The 20,959-nt window shown below is 44.8% G+C and overlaps 1 long non-coding RNA gene and 1 other non-coding gene across 8 annotated transcripts in view; one reads left to right on the plus strand and one right to left on the minus strand.

Moving 5' to 3' along the window:
• Nucleotides 1-20,959, plus strand: part of LOC128091567 (uncharacterized) — a 78,364-nt gene that overhangs the window by 36,560 nt on the left and 20,845 nt on the right. For 6 of the 7 annotated variants that reach the window (XR_008211452.1, XR_008211454.1, XR_008211456.1 and 3 more), the window contains exon 3: nt 2,557-2,912. This is a non-coding gene — a long non-coding RNA (uncharacterized LOC128091567). Of the gene's footprint in view, nt 1-2,556; nt 2,913-15,609; nt 15,781-20,959 lie in introns of all 7 variants that reach the window. The other variant, XR_008211458.1, reaches the window with a different exon arrangement.
• On the minus strand, nt 7,706-7,787 carry TRNAS-GCU (transfer RNA serine (anticodon GCU)). The gene has a single exon. It is a non-coding gene; the product is annotated as a tRNA-Ser (tRNA).

Raw genomic sequence — 20,959 nt, forward strand, 5'->3', positions numbered from 1 at the left:
CTGCATGACTTTCTCTATGTTATTTTGGGCAAGACCTGTAGGTGTTTGTCACTGCTTAGACGCCTAATTTGTGAGGGAAGCAGAAGGCTGCTGTAAGCCTGGAATGCAAAGCACTGGAGCTGGAGTTGAGGTCTGCAGGGCAGATGCCTGCAGGATTTTAAGGGCAAAGTGAAATTAACCAAAAAGTTGACTTTTCGGGTTTTTCCTGTAAGAGCTTGAATGTCATCTGCATCCCATGCTGGGACATCCTGTATCCTGTCCTCACAGCCTAGAAGGGAAGGTGTTGAGCACATCAGTGCCGTGTCTGCCATACCACAAAAGAATATGCTTAAAATGAACATGTATCACTGGTTTATCAGTTCTTCCAACTCTTAAAGCCTATCTAGAAAGAGGTGGACATTTATGTGGGCATAATGGAGCAACCCTTCAATGCACGTTGAGGTTCGAAGGGACCACTTGAAATCGTCTAGTTGTACCCCTGCTTCAGGCAGGGTCCCATCTGGCTTTGGAGGCAAAAAATGCCAAGAGGAAGAGCAGAAAAAGCATAATTTTTGTATTTTCTTCCTTTTGTTTCTTTGACTCATCTCCTGGTGAAAGTGTGTACAGTGAGCTAGAACAGAAGCCCTACTCCTCCTGGCACACTGGTGACTGGTGATGGATTTTTATCAGTTGGCATGCACATATTTTGTAAATATTTTAGAGAAAAAACAGCTCAAGGGTTTCAGGCAAATGTTCTTTTAGTGGAGAAATACGTTTTACAGGCATTTTAAGTGTCGTGCAATCATCAGAGTGACTGAGATTTGCTATATGATGAATAGGATGGGAGTTATTTTGGGGCAATCACATCCTTTCCTAAGATTTTTTTATCAGCTCACAGTTTTGGTAGGCTCTGAATGTTTGTGTCATTTAGGTGGGACATGATATGGGGCTATTTTGTTAGCCCTACCCATCTCTGGAATACCAAAGAAGCAAGGAGACCATTCAGGTTTCTGGTTTCAAGAACTAGAAGACTTGAGGGAAGACTTAAAATTGCTTTGCACTGATTTGAGTGACATATTTTGTAGTCAGCAGCCTAAATACACTGGGAAGACACCAGATTTCAGTGAGTTACAGTGTCATCAGTCCTACTGGTGGCAACTGTGACTCAGCTTAGCTTGGGGCTATGTTAAGCCTGTGTCTTTACAAAGCAGAGAAGGTGATTCTGTTGTCTTCCTTAGTGAGGAAGAAGGTTTGATTAAAGGCAGGTTGCATACTGAATGTGATGTAAATAGATGCGAGTGGAATGCTGTTTATAATAAGCATGGGTTTCTCCAAAGTTTTAAACGGGGAAAAAAAAAGAAAAGTATTCTGAACATTGAGTTATTCACTTGGTTTTTCCTTCTATTTTTTATTTCTGATTGCGTTTCATCTGTTTGAGGATAGGACTTCATTGACACAATTAGCAAAACAAAACAAATGATTATAACACCTTTTATTTAAGCCCGTGCTATTTAATGTATGTGCTTGCACTTTCATTACTCATTTGCTTGGTTGCAAAACACAGTGATATCACCTTTCTGTGCTGCTAGAGCTAAAACAAAGCAAAAAGAAATCTTTTGGCTCTGAGCTGCTCTCTGCTGTTTTTATGACAGATGAACTAGAAAGCAATGTTGGGCAGGGAGTTATTTGAGTTTCCTTTCACTGCTTGCAAAGCATTATTTCCGGGCCTGGCAATTGACTGAGTTTGTGTGATAGCTTTCTTATCTTAAAATCACAAACAAAAGTCCCAGCAACTTGATTCCCAGCACTGTTAGTAATATCAGGTTTTAAAAGGAAAAACAAAACAAAACAAATTTTGATGGCTTTATGCACGTTGAATAACTAGAATCTTTATGACTAATTCCCTGGGCATTTGAAGCCACTTTGCTGAGAGGTTTTTATTTCATTTGAACGTGGAGGTGTACTTGACTTGTTAGGAAGTGCAAACAGTTGTTTTACTGCAGAGCTGAGTGCTTCCAAGGTGTTAGGCTTTGTATCCAGCTGATACGTAGGGCTGTTTCCTCCACTTCAACCCAGATGGGCATTTAGATGGGCATTTTTCTCTGAAATTAGGAAGGCAGAAAGTCCCGCTCAGCTGCTTCCAAGCAGCCTTTTACTGCCTTCTCTTCCCTGTTGGAGAAAACATGTAATTAGGGTAAAAAAAGTAAAAAAGGAGAAAGAAAACTGTCTCCTTTCCCCAGTCAAAAGGGTTTTGGAAGGATGTGTTGGTTAGGTGACCTTTGTTTTGGTTGTTGTTTTATAGTCCTCTTTGTTTCATATCACGTGGGACCTGTGAGCCTCTGGAGATGGTGGTCCCATGGAGCCTATGCTCAGTGTGTTTAAATAAACCAGGCTAATAGGGAAACAAATGAAAAAAGGAGAAAAGTGAAAAAAAATCAAACAAACCTAAAAACTTCCTCCTGTGCAAAAGTGAATTGAAAGAGTTTGCATGGGAATAAGATAGGTGGGAAGAGCCTGTGCTTTCTACTTCCTTGTGGTTGCTCTCATATAATGGCTGTCCTTTTCCTCTCTCCAAAGGTCTCAGCCCTGTGCCTTCAACCACTCTGGAGTAATGCTGGGAGGAGCTCTCAGATTGATCCTTTCCATAGCTTCCAAGGATTTTTAGGATTATGGGATTTATGGACCTGCAAAATCCTCTGGAGAACGTCAGCCATCCACAAAACCATCTGGAAATTCTCCCTATCTTTCCTGGGTCACTGAGTGTTGGGAAGGAGGCATCTCTGCTCTGAGGATTACAGCAAATCAGTCGCTTGCCATCCTTACTGGAATACCTCCCCTTTCAGTTGCTCGGAACAGAGCAATTATTGCAGAAGGCAGAAGAATATTTTTTCCCTTTCTCTGAGCTTTTGCAGTGCAGCAGTGGCCATGTCTGGGTATGTAGATGGTTTCCTCATTCTTCACCCAATTTCTTTTCCTGATGTTTAGGAACTGAATCATTCTGTTTCCTTACTAGCCTCTGCTAAAGGTAAGGCCTTTCCATCTCTTTAGCATCATACTCTGAAGGTGGCTTTTCCTCATTAGAAAAGGGGTGGAGATGCTCACATCCACACCTCGTAATTCCTCCTGCACTGCCCCTGGCCACTCAGCAATTACTGATGTACTTACAGCACCACGCAGACACCGGCTGTGTGTGAACCTGCTTATCAGGCTTTGCCATGTAATTTCAGAGGAGATAATATGAGTATTCAATCCATTTTTTTTCATCTTAATTTAACAGCGCTTCTGTTGAAGAATGGCATCATTTAGAGGATGACATAAAAAAAGGAGATGGCTTTAAATTTTAACTTGAAAATTACTCGTATTCAATGTAGACATGGATAATTCAGCAATTGCAATGATAATTACAAATTTACATTTTCATAAAGATTTACAATGACTTCGATGTTTTTATAAAGGTGACTGAGCCTTTTTCTTTTCAACACTGGAACTGGATTGTTCTGTTGGTCTTTGGGGTGTCAGTTTGCTGTGAAAATCCCAGTTTTGACAGTTGCTCTGGAAGTGGTGGGGGATGAATCTACTCGTGTGCTGATGAACAGAATGCTTTTCTTAAAAAAAAAAAAAAAAAAAAAAAAAAAAAGAATAGAGAATGGAGAAAAAAGTTACCTCTTTGAATCTAGATTCCAGATTTATTTTGACTATACAAAAAAGAACTGCTAAGGGGAAATTGCTGAAAATGCTATTCTGCATTCCCATCAGCATGTGTGAGGCATTAAAAGTTTCATCTTATTGCTCTGTAAGCACAATTTTACATCAGATTAAAGGAAGGAAATGGAGCCAGGGGAACAAAATCAGTTGACTGTCTCTTGAATTTGATGTGATACTTAAGCCAGATTGAGAAGATAGACTGAGAATTAAAAGGTTCTTTGCTTTGACTAGCAGGAAAGTTGAGTACTTGCTGTGCTTCTAACGGAGACTGTGGTTTTAACTGTGGGGAGTGAAAGCATCGTACCAGGGCTATGGAGTGGGTCGTGTGTATTGCTTAGCTTTGGTGGTCAATGGAGGGTTCTGTGTAGAGCCAGCAGCCTGTGGGGTTTGGGGCAGAGACATGCTCATGGCTGGAATATCCAGTGTTTAACTTGACCTGCTCACTTGGCGTGTTGCAATCCAGCTCAAATGGCGTAGAAAATACGCTGAAAAGTTACTGTATTTCTTTTGCGTGGTGAAGCACATCTTCTGAACTTCTGAAGGCTGCATTCTCTGGTGGCTGAGACAGAGAAGAAAGGGAATTAGGAAATCTATTACCTGTAGCTGGCTCCTCCAGTAACCTCATCTGTGCCTCTGGTCAAGTCGCTCAATTTTTTTTGTTTGTTTCATTCTGCCCTTGTAGGGTGATAACATTGTGTACAGCAGAATGTAGGTAACTTTCGAGGCAATGTAGGTAACTTTCATGGGTTGATCAGGAAAGTAGTTTAGCCCATTTCTATCCCTTGTGAACACAGAATGCAATTTTCCAAGCAAGTGGAAATTCCCAGTGTTTTATTAACCACCTCCTAACAACTTCTAAGGCACCGAAGCAAGATCACTGGAAGTACGGGCTTTCTAACTACTATTTAAGCAAACATGGTTGATAACTAAAAAGCTCCTTTGTCAGCAGTGTGCTACAACACCATGAGCTTTATCTTTTGTACATAAGCAGGAGCTTGGAGCCAAAAAGTCCTAATTAGAGCCACGAACACCTGCAGAAGACCTAGAGTGCATGTACAAGATGTATTTATTGGTCTCCTCCCAGCCTTATTGCTCAGCCTTTCAGGAACAGCATCTCTGTAATTTGACGTGAGGGAGTTCCCTGGGATTCCTCTTTGTTTAAAGAGCAAAGTCAGTGTGATCACTGCTTGTATACTGGTTCCTTTGTCTTCAGTACAAGGTAGGGTGTAGGCTTCATTTCTGGAGTACTTGTGCCCCATAAAACAGGCTCTTGGTTGCTTTGCTCTTGTGATGCAGTTCCTTTGGTGCTTCTGCAAATGTTTGTTCAGGGATGGAACAAAACCTGTCCATCACTGGGTAATTTAGAGCAGCACCAGTGCTGTACATTGCATGGTTCTTCATTGCCACTAGGATTGCAGATGAGCTGCAGTAGATACATCCAAACTTTCTGTACTGCTTTGCCCATTGCAAACTTAGTCCTGCCCATCCTGTCTCAGCTCAGAGACCCTTCACACCTGGGAGCCTGGCACCATGCAGGTGACATAGACTGGCAAACCTGGGATGCAGCTGCATCTCAATGCATCTCACTTGGCCTTGCTGCTTACTCTGTGTTGCATTGCTCTGGATCCATGCTACCTGTAGGTCTGTGGATAGATGCATGGTATTAAGTTAGATATTAGGAAAATGCGTTTTATTTCAGACTGGATATTAGAAAAAGTTTATTGTCAGACGGAGTGGTGAGGCATTGGAACAGGATGTCCAGGGAGGAGTTGGAATCACTGTCTCTGGAGGTTTTCAGGAAACATGGAGGTGTGGTATGTAGGGACATGGTTTATTAGGATTGTGGCATTGAGTGTACAGATGGACATGATGATCTTCATGGTCTTTTCCAACCTTTCTGAATCTGTGATCATTAATTAAAAAAAAGGTTTCAGCTGATTGTGAAAGTGGTGTCACTGGGCGTACAAGTGTTTGTATGATTCAAACATGCATAGCTGATTTGGAGATTGTAACAGCATTGTAAAAGTCACAGCAGTGCTAAGTCGGTATTACTGTGGTTACATGAGAGTGAAAAAGCAGCCCTGGCACATTGCAGGGATGTTCCAGCCATGAGTAACCCCTTGCACTCACTGGAGAGGAATTTTTTGGTGCCCAGCACAGACAAACACTGATACTACAGCTTTGCAGCAGTTTTCAAGTCTATCTCCAGCTGGCAGAAAATAAAGGAATTGCAACTATTTATTGGTTAAAGGAAAAAAAAAAAAAAAAAAAAAAAGCTACAAGCTGTAAAATAAATTTGACAATGTAGTTTTTCTTCTGAAATCTTAACTTTCTTTATGGTTCTCTGAGTTGACTTTGTGGAAGCCCAGCAAAGGAAGATGATTTAATCTACAGATAATGTCTCTTGCTTGATGGTTTCCTGCTTCTAAAATTTACCCCCAGTTCTCTGGAATTGGGGCTTTAACTAGCTTTGGTTTTCAAATGGGATTTTTGAGGGTGCAGGTGCTTTTAGAAATTTCTTATCTTGGGTGCCAAAAGCCTATCTGGCACTTTAAAAATATTTACAACTTAATATTTGAATTCACTTCTTCCTCCAGGATGCTGCTTGGAGAATGTACTGGTGATACTGCTGTTGAAATTTTGCTTTGATCTTACCCTTCCTTGTCCTTGTTGGAAGGATTTCATAGGATCATAGAGAATGGTTTGAGTTGGAAGGGACCTCAAGTGAAGATATAGCAGGGGTGAGTGCTGCTCACAGACCCTGCTGCTGCTGACCGTGGCGCTGCAGTTTGGAGAGCACTGACTTGAAATGCAGCAGTGAGAGCCAGCCTGAGCAAAGCTGATTAATCGCAGACCTCAGTCATTGGGTTATGCAAAATCGTAGTTTTGGTGGTCTTTCCTTTTTTTTTTTTTTCTTTCTTTCTTTTTTTTTTTTTTTTTCAAGGTCTGGAATGATCCTACTAGTGTGTGATGAATGGTCCTTTGTTTATTGTTTCAAGATGTTGCTCAGTGCTTTCCACTGACTAAACTGTCACAGTAGTTACTTTCAGGATATAGTTCTTCCTTAAAAGTGATCTTTGCTTTTGTGATGAATAACTGTTTGCAGTTCCTGACTTGCCATGCCTGTAAGTGCTGCCTGCTTGCAGACTCACTATTCTGCTTCAGATTGTCCTCAGGAAGAAACAGTGAAATACCAGCACATGCATTATGGCTAGAACCAGCAAAGCAAGGATGACATCTTGGTTACTGAATCCCTTGTACTACATTGCCGGGTTCTGCAGAGCCAGAGGTGCTGACAGGCTGTTTTCTTGGGCTCCCATTTGTTGAGCAGTTGATGGGGATTCATATTTAGGAGCTTGTTTTGAAATCTGCCTCATGCCACTAAAATGTAAAACCTCCAAAGCTGGCTGCCATCCTGAGGCATTGAGGGGCCCTTGAGGGGCTTTTCAGTAGAGGTGTTTGCAGTCACAGAGTCATAGAAAGGTTTGGTTGGAGTTGGAATTGAATGGGCTTTAAGTTTCCTTCCCTCTGCCATGGGCTGGCAACACCTCACCAGCTCAGGCTGCCCAGGGCCCCATCCAGCCTGGCTTGAAATCCTCCAAATATGGGGCATCCCCAGTTGCTCTGGGCAGGCTGTGCCAGCGCCTCGCTGCCCTGTAAAGAATTTACTCCTAACACTTAACCTGAACCTCCCCTCTTAGTTTGAAGCTGTTCCCCCCTTGCAGAACACGTAAGAATTCCCCTCCTGCTCTCCTACTCACAACTTCAAGGCACCTGAAGGCCGCAGTGAAGTCTCCAGGAGCCTTCTCCAGACTGAACAAGGCCAGATCCCTCAGGCTTCCTTCCTTCCGTAGGAGCGATGGTTCCAGCCCTCTGATCGTCTTTGTGGGCCCTTCCATTGGACCCCCTCCAACAGCTCCGTGTCTTTCTTGCTCTGCGGCCCCCAGACCTGATGTGACCGCGGTGCTGCAGGTGGGACCTCGCAAGGACAGAACCTAGAGGGGAGAAAATTTTCACCTGCCGACGAGGATGGGATTCGAACCCACGCGTGCAGAGCACAATGGATTAGCAGTCCATCGCCTTAACCACTCGGCCACCTCGTCTGCCTTGTCTGTCTCCTTGAGTTTATTGCGAAAATGTAAATGTTGTGGCACAACGTGCTGGGTAGGAGTCACAGCTCTGGTGTTGCTCTCAGGCTGTGCTCCAAGGAAGAATCCTCCTGACGCTGCCATTGCATGTGGACATCTAGGAGGCTGTCAGCTGAGGATCCTTGGAGGTCGGGAGAAGTTGACTGGTTGGAGTTGGGGATGTGCCACCGCCCGTCCTGCTGGCACTGTCGCTTGTTCTCCTTGCAGGGAGAAACTCCTCTTGCTGTGATCCCTGCACAGTTTTATCTCATGCTGAGCAGTTCACATCAGCATCAGGTGGTTTTTGTTTGACCCGTGCCCTGCTTCTAAATGTAATAACAAGGTACTGGGAAAAAAAGTAATCTCCCAGATAAGCATTTTTTCCTACTCTTCTGTAATTCGTGTGGGAGCTGGCTTACTCTGCTGCCGGATGACTAAGGAGGAAATTCTTTTTTGGTTAGGGCAATGCTCCTAGTCCACTGGAATTTGTTTTATCACAGGTTTATCACTTCCACCCTTGGAATTCATAACCGTTATAGCGTGGGGCAGAAAAAATAATGGTGACTGCAAGTTATGCTGTTTTTCTTCCGTGAAAAGGATGCCGCGTAGCTGAAAGGCTTTCTCAGGTTTGCTCTGTTTTGCATAGGGATTTTGCTCCATATCCGGGTGTCTTTGTAACAAATTAACTGGGAATGAGTCTTGAATATTCTAGCAGCTGCCATCTTTGAAGCATGTATTTTTTCCTTATGCTTAAGTTAATTAATGCTCGTATCTTGAGTGTAGGTGAGTGTAGCTCTGCTTATTGTACAGATAGGGAGGAGGTTCTGATTTATCGTGGCTCAACCGAGGGATGGCAGGGTCAACATCAAGTTTATGTCTGAAGAGTTTCTGGTTCATCTTGTTAATCTCCATTACCTCCCCTTTTTATAGGGAATCTGGATGTGTATATCTGGAGGACACAGCTGGGATCTGGATGTGCCATGCCCTTCAGAAGCCATGCTTGTTGGCTGAACGTGTTTATTCTAACAGCATTCGCTTTGCTGCTGTGTTACTGTGATTTCAGCACCAATCCCTCTGAGCAGCCTGACAGGGCTTCTAAAGGGGTTTGACACTGCAAAGCATTGTTTACTTGCAAAAGTATTATTATATTTTGCATATTTATTATTCATCTCTTGTGCTAAAACTGACACTACATCATAAAATTGCTCTTAGATTTCAGAGCTTTGAGCAAAAGCTGTTTTTGTCCCTGGATGCCAATGACAGCTCCGGGAAGTGCCATAGCCTTTGTATCTCTATAGTCCCCTTTTATGAATTGTGAGTGATGGCAGGGAAGTATAAAAGAGAGCAGCGGAGCCGGTTTGATGTTCATAAAAGGCTTTGATAAAAGATGCAGTGCATAGACCTGATATTATATCCTATTTTTAACTTCATAAGCACAAAGTGCTCAGATCCAATATTTATGTAAGATGGAAAGATGTGTTTTTTCTTTTTTCTTTTTTTTTTTTTTTTTTGACCAAGTGAAGCAAAACAAAACGTCTCCCTTCTGCATTCCAGTAAAACTTTGTGTCTTCCATGGAGGCAGAGGAGTCTGGCTGGGGGTCGATGCTTGCTGCCTGCAGGCTGGCACCTAGGACAACAGTTGGCACAGTTTGGGAGTTACCAGCTCCCAAAGCTAGCACAGCACCACAAGGCAGAGTGCAGCCTCTAGGTGCAGGAAAGTGCAACTTTCCTATGAGCCCAGCTGTGTTTCCCACCGTTAACCGGTCCCCCAAGAAGTAGAAAAATAAACCATTTGAAAGCAAGAGCAGCTCTTCTCATTTCTGTACAAGTCAGATTACGGTAAAGGCATCTCTATAATAAGCAGCTTTGCTTGCTCAGTAGGAGATGAGAGGCTGTGTGCAGACAGGGTAATTTGGGTTTTACTGATGAAAGCACTTGTCATTATTTCCAGCCTCCTACATGTTTCGGTGTTCTCTTTAATCTCTTCTATCAGCCTTCTTACTTGCGGTGTGCCTGTGTACTCATGCATATTCATGTGCAGGGCTGTGATTCAGGAATGCACATACAGGCACATGCCTAAAGCTTAATAAGGTGCTTTCCTGTCTGCGTGTGCATATGCACGCAGGAAACTGTGCAAGTAGAAGGACGTGCAGCATGTGCACGTCACAGTAGCATCGTTATTTATTGGTGTGATTGGGTTGCTGGTTCATACACGGACCTGCAACCTGGGTATCAAGAATCCCAATAGTCTCAGCATGCAAACCTGATTTTGATAGTACTTTGATGCTTGTCTTGCTTGACGCCACATCTATTTTCTGTTAGGGAGAAGTGTTAACACCCTGTGCAGTGGAGAACAAGCTCTGTTATTCCCTAGAGAAGCCCAGAACAGAGTCCAATCTTGCTGCAGCTCTGAGAAAAATTTAAGGTTGATCAGATGAGCATTAGCAAACAGCTGTTAGTGGTGGTTTTGAGTCTTTCAGCAATCCATGCTCATCAGTGGGTCCGCTCAAAGCTGGAGTTACATTGGAAGTAATTGGATTTGGGCAAAGTTGTCTCAGTCTCTCACCTGTCCGAGGTGCATAAGCCACTTTCTACTCACGTCTAAGTATGTAAGTGCATTTATATGCCAAGTGTTCACCTGTACCCACAGATATTTTTAATTGGATGAATAAGTTGTAATCACCATATCTAAAAAGAAGCAGTCTAATTTTTTGGTTGCTCACCTGTAATGCTGTGCAACATTATGTGTAGGAGGTGCTGTAATGCTTTGCAGTGTGACGTGCTGGGCATAGAGAGCTTCTAGCAGAGGCATATCTGCAAATCCAAGTGTCTTTTCATCTTGTGGAAGATCGTCAGACCAAAAGTTTTAGTGTTCCTGGTTATTTTGTAGGGCACTGTGGGACTGTGGTACCCAGCTCTGGTTAGGCTGCTCCGCAAATACTGTGTTCAGTTTTGGGCCCTTCATTACAAGAAACACATCAAGGCTCTGGAGCATGTCCAGAGAAGGGCAATGAAGCTGCAAAGGGTCTGGAGCACAATTATGGGAAGCAGCTGCGAGATTGCGTAGTCTGAAGAAAAGGCTCTGGGGAGACTTTATTGCTCTCTACAGTTCCCTTAAAGGAGGTCGTGGTGAGGTGGGGGTCAGCCTCTGCTCCCAGGTAACAGTGACAGGACTGTAGGGAGTGACCTCAAGTTGCATCAGGGGATGTTCAGGTTGGATATTAGGAAGAATTTCTTCTCAGAAAGAGTGGTTGGACATTGGAACAGGCTGCCCAGAGAAGTGGTGGAGTCACCACCCCTGCAGGTGTTTAAGGGACATGGGTTAGTGGGCATGGTGGGAATGGGTTGATGGTTGGGTGTGATGATCTTAGTGGTCTTTTTCAATCTTAATGATTCTATGACTTTGTACCACTGAAGTAGATACTGTGATCAGAAAAGCTGGTCCTTAATGCAGAAAAGAGAAGGGACAAGTACTCAGAGTAGTACTTGTTGGCATGGACTTAAAACTAGGTTGTCCTCACTTGCAGTGGATTGACTCCACCAGCTCAAATGTTCTGAGGTGTTTGCAACTGCCTTGCTGCATGCTGTAAAGCAGTTCACTTGCTTACACTGAATTTTCAGGAGCAATTGAACTGTTCGACTGCATGTCATAGAGAGCCAGGCTCTTAAGTGCACCAAGAGCTCTCCCAAATGGGCTGTAGCATCCAGCAGAGCTCTGCCAAAGCGTTGGATGAAAAATGGCCCTTGGCTTTCAGGAGCTGTATTTCCTTTGAAACAGAGCAACTGCATTGCTTAGCTTCACAGGACTGGTGGTAAGGGGAAAACCAAAGTGACAAGATGCAGAGATGCCAGGGGTGCAGGGTGCTGACTCCCAGCAGGAGGGACCCTAAAAGCAGACTTGGTGCTGGAGGGAAGCATTCTCATTCTACATGTACCTGTCCGTTTGTTCCAGCCAGATTTTATGGGCTTTCTTATTCAGCAAGTGCTTGTGTGTAGCTGTGCTGAAGCAGGGTCCCAGCAGGAGGAGTGCTGCTGGCTGTGGGAGGCAACCCAAAACAACAACAAGAGAAAGTGTCCAGATGAAAGGTCTGGTAAGCCTCAGAGTCTCCTCTGCCTTGTTTTCAAGCTCTTCTGTAATCAGCTGTCATATTGGGGTCTGGGCATCGTGGAGCTCGGCAAGTAGGGGCTGAAACTTAAACAAACAGTGACTCTTCTATAAATATTTAGCTCGCACTGTTTAGGAACTGCTGGAGCAGGAGACAAAATACATTTCAAGTTCATAACTGTCTGAAAAAACTACTGGAGGATGGCGCTTGATCAGTGAACCTGTTGACATGTAGGTTTTCCCCTGTTTTTCCAGAAGAAAAGGCCTTACTTAAGCACCCTTTGCAGAGAAGTGAGATTGTGCTCTGCCAGTGTTTGCATGTATTGTTTCTCCAAAAATACACTAGCAATGGTAAGACTGAGTTCCATGATCCCTGCTGCAATTAAGCTTGCCCTGCAAGCGCCTGAGAGCAGGGCTTGCCTCAGGACAGTTGCCACTTCTCTGGTGGAGAACTAATTTTGTCTTTGTTTTCACTGCAGCGGGCAGAAGCAACTTCAGGGACTGCGTCCTCTCCTTTGAGATCAGAGGCACTGTGGTTTTAGTGGCTGCCACGCAGGTTGCAGAGGTTGGATCGCTCTGTGCTGCTTGGGTTTGGGTACTGATCCAGAGGGCTCCAGATCTTGGGACTTTAGGCTTTGTGCCCCATGTTGTTGCAGTATGATGGTCCAAGCCAAAGCATCACTGAGATTAATGGGTTTCAGAGCATGACTGTGCTGCACTGGAGTTTCAAATTAGTGTGAAGATGTCCTGCTGTTTGGTGTCCAAGAGGAGCTGGGACTTCTTGCTGGCAGTCTGAGAGATGGAGGAAAAGGATAATGACCCTTTCTCTGCAAACATCTGGAAGTCGAGAATGCAGCTGTGGGGCATGAAGACCTTTATGAGCACATACTTTGGCTGGCTGCCATGATACCAGGATAGTTGCTGGCTGCGTGGCCAGGCCGTGTGAGCAGCCCTAAATCTTGGGCTGCCACATTGTTCCTGCTCTTGCAAAAGCCTCGATAGGGAGGTGGGCCTGTCCCTGTCAGCCTTTCTTTGCCTCTTAAATATGAAGATAATATCCTTTGTTTACCTTGCAGAACTCTTGCAAGAATGGGAAAGAATGAAACACGCTGATAAGAAATGGTATCAGTAGCTGAGACGGGCAGATGCACATGTGCTTTGAATAAGGAGAACGCTTCACTGGCACAGACAAAGGTCTGGGATTGTTGATTAAAAAGAAAAGAAGATCAATTATCGATTGTTTTATTTCTTCCCTTGTATTCTAAAACAAAGCAGTTTAAAAACAAAACAAAAAAAAACACCAAAAACTTTTTTTAACTTTTTTTTCCCGGTGCCTGCCCTGCAGCTTTGTACCAGAGTTGTCTTTACCAAAATGCCAATCACCCCTGCCACCCTGCTCCTCCCTGCTGCACATTGCTCAAAAAAACTTTACTCAGTGATGAAAATTCCTGAATTTTGCTGTGGAAGAAAGAAATTTAGAGTGCAGAAGGGCGTAGGAGTTGACTTGTGGAGCAGCTCCACCAGCTGCTGCCTGGTCCTTTGGAGGAAAGCAGCACTGGCACAGGTTGCCCAGAGAGATTGTGGGGTCTTTCCTTGGAGATCTCCAAAAGCCAACTGGATATGGTCCTGGACCCGGTTGCTCAGGGCCTTGTCCAGCCTGACTTTGAATTTCTTCAAGGAGGGGCATCCACCACCTCTCTGGTCCCTGCCAACTTGTAGAGGTGAGGGTTTCATAGATAGATTCAGGCAGTTGAACAGTACAGTGGAAAACCAGTGAGCTAGTTCCTTAACTGAACCTCTTTGCCATCAGCCTGAAGCATGTGATTGACCTTATCTTAAGTTGCAAAATTAAAAAGGAAAAAAAACCCAAACTGATAACTTGTCAGAGGAGAGCAAGTGTAGCAAAATATTTTGCATCCCTTGCAAGAAGTTTGGTGTTTGCTTGAACTGCCTCTGCCCCTAGCTCTACTCCTCTTTCTGAAGCTGTGAGGAGAACCCAGCAGAAGTGCAAGCAGTGCCTGAGTGCTTTGTATGCAAGGACAAGAGGCAATGGCTTTAAGTTGTGCTGGGAGACGTTCAGGTTGGTTATTAGGAAAAACTTCTCAGAAGGGGTGGTGAGGCATTGGCACAGGCTGCCCAGGGAGTGGTGGAGTCTCTGTCCGTGGAGGTATTCAAGAACCATGGAAATGTGGCACTGAGGGGCATGGGTTAGTGGGCATGGTGGGGACTGGTTGATGGTTGGACTAGATGACTAGATGGTCTTTTCCAGCCTTACTGATATTACGATTCTGTGATTCAGGGAGGGGCCACAGAGCCAATGTGGGGCAAGGGCGAGTAAGGGAAAGGTAAATTCTTTGGTTGCCAGCTCATTGAAACCGCTTTTGGTGCTTGAGAGAAAACGTCAGTGTTTGAGTTGGATGTGACAGCAGGCTTGATGGTTTTTCTCTTTCAATAGTTTCTTTGAATGTTCTTTTTAATTTAAAAGGAGGGTTTAAAATTATTAGTGTTTTGCCTCCCATGCAGAGGGATTCCAAAGCTCTCTGCAAATCTCTGCTACAACATCTAATGTAAAAAATAGCCTCATGGTTTTTCCCAACTTCATCCTTGACAGAAGCCACTCCTTGAATTCACGCAAAGCACTAAATCTGCAGAAGTGAAGAAAGGGGACGTTGATTTATGTAGAAGGTAATTTTCTTAAATGGTGTTGAGCCAGAAAATACAAAGATGATAATGATTTTTCTTTTGGCATAGGCTTTCCAGATTTCCATGTTTCTGACTTGCTGAAGCAACGCCTCCTGCCAGGGCTGAGCGTCGGTGCTCGGACTGGGATGCTGAGCACTGCCCAAGAGGGGAAGGTGCCCAAATTCCGCAGCATCCCAGCACAGGAGGCAGGGACCAGAGCCAAGGCTCTGGACATTAGCCTGTGCAAAAGCTGCAGTGAGAGCTAAAGCCTCCTGTTGGATTTATGACACATTTGCCTGTTGAACCTCCCTGTTCACTTTGGGTATTTGTCCTGATTTTGTACCAAATCTCCTTGCTACTTGAACTGATCCATAGGCAAGCAGAAAGAATAAATTATTATAACTTTGGCTCAGGGCAGCTGTCCAAGGGATATATTGGGACACACTTGGCCTTTGAAAAGAGGGACTTCAGTCTCCAGGCCTGTCAGTCCCTCTGGCTCCTGGAAGTTTTCCTTCCAAATGGTTACTTCTAACCTCATTGAAGAAGTTTGTGTTTTTCAGGGCTATGATTAATTCCGTTTTTACGCTTCGTTGCAAAATGCCACACAATAAATGAGACCAGCAGGGTGGTGTTTTATAGTGGGGGAGTGGAAAACATCAAACAAATGCTTTCAGATGCTGTTTTGGAGCAGTGGTGTGTGTGTGTGTTGTATAATCTCTTGCAAACTGTGGGGTTTTGTTCCTATTAAAAGGAAGGGGGGGAAAAAAAAAAAAGCTTCATATGTGGAAAGAATGTTAGAAATACTTGAGAAATTGAATAATTACAGTCTTTTTGCACCGGGTCAGTGAAAGCTAAGTGAAGGTGCAGAGTTGCAAAATAATACATCACTGAAAACTGGCAGAGCACACTCTTTCATCTCAGGTCTATGTTCCTGAGAGTCAGATGGCATCTCTTAGTCATGGGTGGAGATTGCCTCTTACTCTCTCATTGCTCCCCGGCATCTTCCTACAGATCTGAAAGTCCTCAGGGTACCCTGTGCTGTGTGGTGCAGAGTTGTGGACAGCACTCAGCCCTTCCCTGTCCCAGGAATGCTGGCCTGTTGCCTTCACTGAGCACCACTGGATCCATCTGCGTGCTCTCCGTCACTTTCTGTGGAGGAGATCCTCCTTATTGAATGGGAAGGTATGTGATCCTAGTTGTGCTTCACTGACTTCAGTTTTCCTTCCCTGGCATGGCCTCTTGGTACCACATGGTCGAGGGCCTGAGTCATGTCACCACAGGAATGTGAGACTCATTATCAACCTCAAATGAGGCTTATTATACCTCTGAAGTGTTCAGTGACAAATGGAGCTGCAGCATGAGGTACTGGCCCTGTTGCAGCAGCCCTCAGCTTCCCAGGAAAGCTCTCAGTCTCAGTATCAGACCTTACAGAAAAGAGGCTGAAGCATTGTTGTGTGCCCAGATTCTGCATACTGAGGACTCACAGGATGCTCGTATATGATACTGAGATTTATTTCCTGGTAGGACGTTGGCTCACCTGGTAGGACAGAGCTCACCTGTGGCTGTGTGCACATCCTTGACCCATGAAAAGCATGAGCAAGCAGCCCCGAGTCTGCACATGTGGCCTTGTTCCTTCTCCTTGTCTGTAGTGTTTCCTCCTGTCCTCCTTCCCTGGAAAGCAACAGCCTTGTTTGTTGTCCAGGGTGCCTTCTTCTTCCTTCAAGCCACTTGCTTTTCATGCTGTTTTGGTTCCTGATAAGCAGTGGGAATGACAGGAATGAGGTGATGGTTACCCGTGAGCATTCAGCTCCCACTGCCCGCAGACTCATCCTGTCAGCATGTGCAGCCCTCATGCCAGTGACACGGGTGTTTTCTCATTAAAAATAGACCACAGACAATGCCACTTCCCGAGGACTGTGATTTATCATTTAACAACAAGTGGTTACTCATTTCCTTTGGAAAACTTTCTGGAAGTGTTATTTTGCTTTCTCCCCTTGCTTCCCTTTATTTTATTTTATTTTCTTAAATTTCTTTCTAAACCCTACATTATTCTTCCCAACAGCTGCTCTTTTTAAATGAAATGTTCCTTTTTCCAGTGGAATTAATGTTTATGAGACAAAGATCATGGGAAAAAAATCATTAACCCTTTGGATATTTGCTTTTTGTTGTGAGTCCCTGAAGCACTGGAGCTCAGCCATGAGCAATCAGTGAAGAGATTGGTGAGGCCTACTTGGAAAATAAGACTTGAAGAAAAATCAGAAGATTGTGATCCCTGATGAAGAGTGGATAATAAATCTTAGGAAAGCTTGGAATAACTGCAGAACTCATCCATCTTCACTCGCGCTGTATTACCAGCTCTGAGCTGTGCTACCGACCGATGCAGTGGTTTGTCATGAGGGATGGAGGGGTTGCAGAGTTAGGAGGAAAACCTGTATCAGTCCTGAGATTTTAGTGACTGTACCAAAACAAAGTGCTGGAAGATGTTGGGTAGTTCCTGAGGATATCCTGCTATTTTGACAACCAAACTTGGGAAATATGATGAAATAGTCATAACTGAGTATTTAAGAAGCAATACTTCGAAAACAGTTTGCTGTAGGATCGAAAGGGTGTTTTGAGTGGTCTGCTTAGGGTCTACTTTCTCTAGCGAATTGAGAGGTAGACTGCAAAGGACATGAGTGTAACCAGAGGTGTTGATGATACTTCACTCAATAGTCTCCTTGTTTACAGTTGTCTTAATGAGTTACAGGGGTAGTCTGAAGACAAGAAAAATAAATTCAGTAAAGACAAGTGCAAATTAGTGCAGTTGGCAATTGAATGCATGTACCCAAAATGAACAATAACACGTTAACTGCAGAAAGGACCTGAGAGATGCAGCGAATCATAAACTGATTGTGTATTAAGGATTGGATGGTGTTACAAGAAAGGCAGACCTCAAATAGCCTACAGAAAAATGGCAAAGGTAACAATTCAGTCTGTGTTGTCTCATGGAACCTTGCTTCAAGTAGAGCATCCATCCTCTATGTTTTTAATATTTTCATATTTATATTCCCAAGCAGGCAGCTTGGGAAGATGAAGCTTCTGTTTGGGAAGCTTCACTTACAAGGAATGGCTGGAAGATTTGCATACGCTAAACTTAGGGGGAAAAATAACAACCACCGCAGGTGCTGGGTATGATTTGATGGGATGCTGTCTTCAGCACTTATTTCACAACGTAGCGACATGTTTTGGCCAGGACAGTGGATAAGATGCAGGAGGCAGGGCAGGAAGAGGAGAGACAGCTGGACATCTGCTTTGGATCACGCTTTGATGGGAATGGTGGATTTGAAGCACCCAGAAAGGTGTCAGTCAGCATCTCCTCTTGTCTGAGCCCAGGACCAGCAGAAAGCTGCCCAGGAGGACGTGGTTTCTGGCTGCTGCCTTGCAGTCGTGCCCAGTGGCAGTGGGGCAGGCTGCTATTTCTCAGAGTATAGGTTTCAGTTCATCGTGGTGGTGGTGAGGGAAAATGAATGCTTCTGGATCTGGCCCAATAAGTGTTAGAAAATGCTTTGTTAGCAGCACAGCAGCCCTTCCCGGATGGCAGGGAGAAGGCTGCTGGTGGCTGGGAACTGCGGCTGAGACCGGCTTCCTTCTTGGCAGAAGCCAAGCTGGTGTTGCCTTGGAGAGTGGCGCAGAGACAAATAAGCTGAGTGGCCTGGGGCTAGATGGCTGCTGGACCTCTCTGCAGCCCTTGCATCTGAGTTCTGGCTTGCTTCTGGCTGCTGCGCTTTGGTTCTGCTGAGTCCCATCATCCAGACCAGATTTCCGACGTGACAGCATTACACTGGGCTTTTGACTCTTGGTTCAGTTGACCACAAACTGGTCACTCTGTGCTGATGCAAACTGCTGATTTCCTCCTCCATGAATGCTGAACCAAATACCCCTACAGCGGCTATCTGACGGTGTTCACAGCTGCTGGGAATGCTCTTGGGTCCTGCAAGCCAGGATGATTCAAGCTGATACTCATGCTTACAATAAATGTTAAATGCTGAGTCTATTCTGCCCTACCAGCTGTAACCCCGAGGGGAAAAAGGGGTTTTACTGCAAGAAGAAAGACTTTTCTCATTGATATTAAGAATGCGTAGCAGCAAAACTAAACCAGTGTGTGCCAGCTTTTAAAATAACAGGAGGATATAAAAGTGCCTTGAGAGGAAGATTACAGATAGGCAGAGCTACTGGGTACGCCTGCTTCTTTTTGTAAGCTGTAGAACCTTCCCATGTGTTGTGCAGGGTCATTGCCGGCTGTGATCCCACACTGAGCATGGCATCTGGGCATGGTGTCTCGGAGGAAGATGTGAGTTTTGCTACCAAAATCTGGGTTTCAGCTCTAACTCAGTCAGGGCTAAAATTTCCCTTGGAAAAAAAAAAAAAGAAAAAAAGGAAGCTTGATTGTGACATGCAGCACTGAATCTAACTAGTTCAAAAAACAATTTCAATTTGTTTTATAAAGTTGACAGGGAAGGTTAAGAAGTAAATAAGTGATTTGGCCTCTTCATGGCTAATAGGCTGGGACTTAGCTGGAAAGAAGTCAAATGCAACTGTAAACCCATGCTGCAGGGAGGTGAGCGGTTGGCAACCGTGCTGCACATGCTGACAGGAGTTCTTGTAAATAAAACCAAGAGGGGTTTTAGTGCAAAGCATGGAGCAAAGAGCTCCCACGGGGCAGCGGTCTGTGTTGCAGCATGTGCAAGGTTTGTTGGATGTGGACTTGATCTAAGGAGGAAATACTTGTTTTGATTTGATTTGATTTGATTTGCTTTCAGCAGAAGGCCTGAAGACTTCCAGGCGGTTCCTCCACACCGTGTTGTATCAGTGCAAGTGTCCTCCAATCGAGTTTGCTGAGTGCTGAGCTTATGCCAGTGCTGAACTGTGAAGCTGCAGTCTCAGGTGCAAAGCAAGAGGAGTAGCAGCGAACTTCTTGTCCCAGGGGAGATACTGTGGCTCTGAGAGTCAACTCACTGCATGCTGCTCCCACTTGCCCAGTCTGGGGTCACTGTGCTGTTGCAGGGTGGCATGGAGGAAAGCTGCTTGTATGGTGCCAGAGTTATTCCACGCAATCGCCTCCTTGCTCAGCATCAAGCCTTGCTTTCATAGCATCATTGTAGAATGGCTTGGGTTGAAAGGGTCTTTAGAGACCACCCAGTTCCAACCCTCTGTTGTGAATAGAGTTGCATGCCACTAGATCAGGTTGCCCAGTTCCCCATCCAACCTAATGCTTTGCTTCACTGGAGATTCATGTAGGGACCTCATTTGGATGCATCTCTGGAGGACGGGTTCTATATGCCCTCGGTGCACATCTGTGCTTGTTTTAATAACATTACTGAGGCAGTGTAAGTGGCTGTAACTACTCAACGTTCTGGCTAAGCACAGCCCTTTTGCCAGGCTCTTGCATGTGTCTGGGTTAGCACTGCCTGTCCCAGACACTGTGTCTGTCAGGTCCTTGCTCCCTACATCTGCTGAAGGGCTAGTAAAGCTTCTAAGAACTTTCTCCCTACAAGCCCCAGACTGACAGCAAACATGGTTAATTCATCATCTGAGCACTGGGAAAGCATGCATACAGGGAGCTCCTGCAGCACGGAGCCCCTGGAGCATCCTCAGAGGTCAGACTTCATAGTGTTGGTTCAGCCACTATCCCACTGGCCCAAATCTGGGGAAACTGGGGCCTCCCATCCACTTCAGCAGCCTCTGAATTCGACCTTCATGAAGAAACTAGTGAGAGGTGTCTGTGTACTAGCATGCAAGTATTTCTCAACTCCACAAGTCAGCTGTTGTGCTGCAGCTGTATGCTACAGAGTGAGCAGTAGGGAAAGTGGGAGGTGAGGACAGTGATGCTGCAATGTGGGAAAAGATGGGAAATTTTTAAACTGATAAAACATATTTTATGAGTGTGAAATGGACTGGCTGTCGACTGAGCTGCATGTTTTGCAGCCTTCATTGCTGGGTGCCAGGTAGGTTCCCATTATGTTGTTTGTTGCCTTAGCAATGTGCAGGATGACTGTCCATGTCTACCTGGCACTTGATTTCATGGCATTCTGGTGTTTGAAAGCTGTCTCATCTGCTCTGAACCTGGGAGAGGGAGCAGTAAGTGCTTGAAGGGGAGAACTCATTTGGGGCATCAGCCTTCTCCCTTTGACATGCCGTGTCTTGCCTCTACCTGTCTGCTCAACATCAATCCCAAATGCTGATCCAGAGGCACAACAAAGGCAGCAGAAGCAAAAGAGATCCCCAGACCACATCTTTAGGGAGGGACAGTGGATTTGACCCTGGAGAGGTTGATGGCAAAGGCAGGAGGAGGGAATTGGATGCAAGATCCCAAGGAGGACCT

Source organism: Tympanuchus pallidicinctus, unplaced genomic scaffold, assembly GCF_026119805.1.
Source record: "Tympanuchus pallidicinctus isolate F22 unplaced genomic scaffold, pur_lepc_1.0 scaffold5, whole genome shotgun sequence".
Lineage (NCBI taxonomy): Eukaryota > Metazoa > Chordata > Aves > Galliformes > Phasianidae > Tympanuchus > Tympanuchus pallidicinctus.